Here is a 4,889-nt window from a genome sequence, read left to right on the forward strand (position 1 = left end):
TAAATAACTGACAGTGCTGACATTATTGATGTTCCCTCCAAATAATCACTAAAATAAAAATGAGAGAATGGTTTGTGATTGCAGAGCTTTCCCTTATCAGCTTGCCTTATTAGATAGATTGGCAAAATCAAGTTTATTATAACAGATCAGCACATGAATTACAGAGATGAAGAGTGGAAATAGTTTAAATATCAGGTTCTCTTAACAAGGAGTAAACCATGGGACCAACTTGTGATTTACAAATATCCTTATCTACTCTCATACCGTCATCACGCATTCTCTCATAGGCCCTATGCGCTGGCAGCAACCAACACACGACAGCACAGAGAAACAGTGAAAATCTTTTAGCGTAATTTGACATGAATAAACTTGAGTCTGCTTTGATAATGCCTAACCTTTGGATTACAGAATAAAGAATTTTCATGTGAGACAGGAGTAAGGATTTCAGTTGGATTTCAGTGGGATTGAGACTGAATAGAAAAGTAGTCTACAGTAGACTATATACAGTAGGACAGAAAGATGGCTGTGATGACAGATTCGCTCACCTTCCCCGCCCTATATTGTTATTCGCTACCTATTACTGACCTATGAAACTCTCCCTTTGTAAAGAGAGATCATTCTGTCTGTATACATTGCTTACTCATCATCCTGAACACCTCACTTATCGCAGCAGAGATCTTCGTCATTTTATGCAAACAGTTGTCATAGAGAACATAAGTCCCTCTATCTTAGCTCACTCCTTAGTATACCAAAGAAACTTGCACTCTGGTAGATATCACACTGGTTAGGCGTAGCCTAAACATTAATTTAAAATGCATAAATGAACACAACCATTTTATTATTTTCATGATGTAAAATATAATTGATTACAGTTCTGTTTGCAAGTCTATGCAGGAACTAACAAAAAGTTCTTCATTAAATGAGGAGTGGGCCTGGATTGTACTCAACATTCAAATTTCATCTCTTGCCATAGGGGGAGGGGAAGTGGCTAGACAGATTGTTACGCTATTGTTTGTTAATGGAGAACAATTTGAGCTTGTTGTAAGTGAAAAAAATCTTGTTGGAGATGTGTAGCCTACAGATCATGAATGTCACACATATCAAGAACTGTCCAAGACTACAGCAATGATATGACACCTATATGAAAGTTATTCATTTGTAGCCAACTATGATACATGATATGCCAGACAGGAGCAAAAAAGAACGATAAAAATACGGACAGTTAGGCAACTACAAATGACTCTTAGGATATGGGCAGTAGCCTAAAACAGTGAAAATATTATTTATTTCCAGATTAAAATGTGTTGGTTTTAGCCTCCAGAATAATATGAATAACAACATTTCAACATGACAGCTTACTTTCACTCATCACAGTAGACCTATACAAACCACACAACTACCAGCGATTGTCACCTAGCATCATCATAATTGCAGGCCACATGCCATGGGCCATTGATAGCCTACCCCCTCCCACGTCTCTGATGATCAATGGAGCGGACAGATCTCACACCTAAAAACAAGGAGAAGGAGGCTGGAACTGTTACAACCTTGGTCACTTGGTTACATTTGTATAATGCTTTTTACATGGACTCAAATTTAACATATATACATAGAATATGAAAAAAAATAATAATAATAACAATGCTCTGGTAATGATTACATTACCCGGTCTCCACTTATTAACTAATCCATCCGAATAGGGCTTAAATTGCTTTCATATAACACTGTCCTTGGTGACACTTCCACTATGCTGCTTTCATATAATGGGTAATAATATTGTAAAATAAGCACTACTGATTTTGCAAGCCTACACGCAACACGGGTTGGAAGGGACAGGAGGATTTTCTTTTTAGCTATCTAGCGGTGCCAGGCGGACAGCTGAGGTGGAAGCACGGCGTGACCGGGCAGGGGTTTGGGGGCTGACCATTGCTTGCAAGTAGGGAAGGGCTGTTCCCTTTACTGCCCGGTAGGCGAGCACCAGGGTCTTGAATCTGATACGAGCTGCTACCAGGAGCCAGTGAAGGATGTGGAGGAGGGGGGTGACATGGGAGAATTTGGGAGAGGTCTGATGGTGGACATGGGGAACCCGGCCAAGAGTGCGTTGCTGTCACGCCCTCCACTTCCACCTACTCTGTGTCAGTCCCTCTCCCTCTCCCCAGTCTGTGTTATTCCGTGTGTGAGCATGGCTCTAGGCTCCTGCCGGCTCATTCACGTCATCATCTCCACCTGCTGATATACACACCTGCGGCTCATCTACTCATCACCCTGTGGGGGGACATGCAGCGTTCGGCCTGTAGAGGGTGCTACAGGACCGTGGCCAAGGTGCGGAAGCGAGGCTTTGTCGCACACTTGTTGCGAATGAAGCCTCGTTAACGAATGGTTTAAGATGTGTGTGCCTCTGCTTTCAGTAGAGGGGCTGGACGATAGCGACGAAGAGGGAGAAGAGAAGGCTGAAAAGCTAAAAGTCTGAAAAGTCGACGAGGACCGGAGAAAATAAGCAAAATTCTAAATAAACGGGATACCGTCCCTTATCACCACCACCGAGTCCGCCTCTGTGTTTAGGACATTGTTACACACCCATATGTGTTTTATACTCTGGTTTTCCGTCCACTCTTTGCCTGTTTGTCATAGTACTTCCTACCTATACGTTCCAGCATTTCTAATCTGTTGATTCCTGGTTTCGGATCTACGAGTGTTTTCTGGACTGTGCTTCTGCCTAACCCCTGTTGGATTATCTGCCTTCCCTAGAACTGCCAGCCTGTGACTCGACCCCTGCCTGGATTTCCCTGTCAATTTATCTGCCTTTCTTAGAAATGACTACCAGTGTGTCGACCCCTGCCTGGACTACCTGCTATCCTGTCCTGCCTACCTACGTGTCCAGTTTACCCTGCCTTCCCGTTCCCCCCAATTCATTAAATAATAATAATATTCTTTTATACCCGTGTCCAGACTCTGCATTTGGGTTCACTAGCTCTGATTCGTAACAGTATGAACTGGCCATGACAACGAACCCAGCAGACACAGGTGTTCCGCCAAGTGCTCACCAACCAAGGCGCTATTCTGAGCCAACATTCCCAAGCCCTTGAGACTATCTCCGGTACATGGGAGTTTCTCCGCCAGACCTGTGCCGCCCAAGACCTGTGCCGCCCAAGATGCTCATTTGGGGCAGCAAGAACAGGCCCTCACAGATATCTCAGTGAGTCTGTGGGAGTTTTCGGCCTAAGCAGCCTAAGCAGCCTCCGCAACCCACCACTACCTCTGACACCTTCCCTTCCCCGTCTAACACTTCCTGTTAGACGGGAGCCTTTTGTCCTCACGCCCGAGCGATACACTGCCAAATTGGGTTCCTGTCAGGCCTTTTATTTCAGTGCTCACTGGTGTTTGAGCCACCCAGCGTCTTTTTTCTCTCCGTCAAGAGTCACGTAGCGTGGCTGCTCTTGCCATAGAATTCCGGACTCGCTGCTGAGAGAGGCTGGAATGATGAAGTGCTCCAGGGCACGTTCCAGAATGTGATGCTATAAAGGATGAGCTGGTGTCTCGGGAGGAGCCTCAAGATCTCCAGCTGATCGCCCTCACCATCCTGTTTCCATCAGGGACACCACGTTACTCGCCTCCAAGATGGTCCGAGTCCAGCCGAGTCACACCAATCCGGGGCTGATGCAACTGGATAGGGCTCGCCTGTCTCTGGAGGAGAGGTCTCGCCGCCTCAGTGATGGGTTGTGCCTGTATTGTCATTTGGTGGCCACCTGTCCCATCCGCCCAGGTCGTTCAGGAAAAGGGGTGGCTCGTCCGTAGTGGGAGAGATATGGACAAGCCGAGCCACCTGTTCCCCTCTCTCACGTCCCCAACTCAAGGCCACCCTCGTGTGACGTACCCAGTCCCTTCCCCTCTTGGCCCTCATTGACAGTGGGGCTGATGGGAGTTTTTTGGACCGAGAGGTTGCTGAACAACTGGGAATTGAAATTGTGCCCTTGGACTGTCCTCTTGAAGCCAAGGGTCTCAACGGTATGCTGCTCACCCTAGTCAACCACAGAACCGTCCCAGTTTCATCTACGATTATCCGGGAATCACCAGGAGAGATGATCTGTCTTCACCTCTTCAACTGCCTCCACTCCCCGTTGGTGCATGGGTACCCCTGATTATATGAGCACAGCCCGCAGTTGGACTGGGCCTCAGGCAAGGTGAGTTCATGGAGTTATTTCCGTCACTCTCACTGCTTACTCTCGGCCCCTGCTGTGTCTGACCCATTGCTCCTGCCGGAGGCCAGCGATTTATCCTCTGTTCCACAGGACTACCACGACCTAGCTCCAGTGTTTAGTAAACACCTCATGGTGTCCCTGCTGCCTCACCATCCCTATGACTGCACCATCGACCTCCTTGATTGTACAACATCTCCCGACCAGAACGCTGGTGTCATTCGCCCCTCCTCATCGCCGGTAGGTGTGGGATTTTTTTTTGTGGGGAAGAAGCATGGGTTACTGCGTCCCTGTATAGACTTCCATGGGCTGAACAATATTACTGTGAAAAATACCCTCTACCACTGTTCAGCTCTGCTTTCACTCCTCTCCATGGTGCCACTGTTTTCACTAAGTTGGATCTGCGCAATGCCTACCATCTGGTGCGCATCTGGGAGGGGGACGAGTGGAAAACTGCATTCAACACCCCCCTTGGTCACTTTGCATATCAAGTCATGCCGTTTGGATTAACCAACACCCCTGTGGTGTTTCAAGCCCTTGTTAACAATGTACTCAGTGACATGCTCAACCGATTCGTTTTTGATTATTTAGACAATATTACGATTTTTTCCTAGTCCCTCTCTAAGCACAAGGATCAAGTCCTCCAATGCCTGCTGGAGAATAAGTTGTTCGTAAAGGCAGAGAAATGTGAGT

This window comes from Argentina silus (assembly GCF_951799395.1).
Source record: "Argentina silus genome assembly, chromosome: 10".
In the NCBI taxonomy this organism is placed as follows: domain Eukaryota; kingdom Metazoa; phylum Chordata; class Actinopteri; order Argentiniformes; family Argentinidae; genus Argentina; species Argentina silus.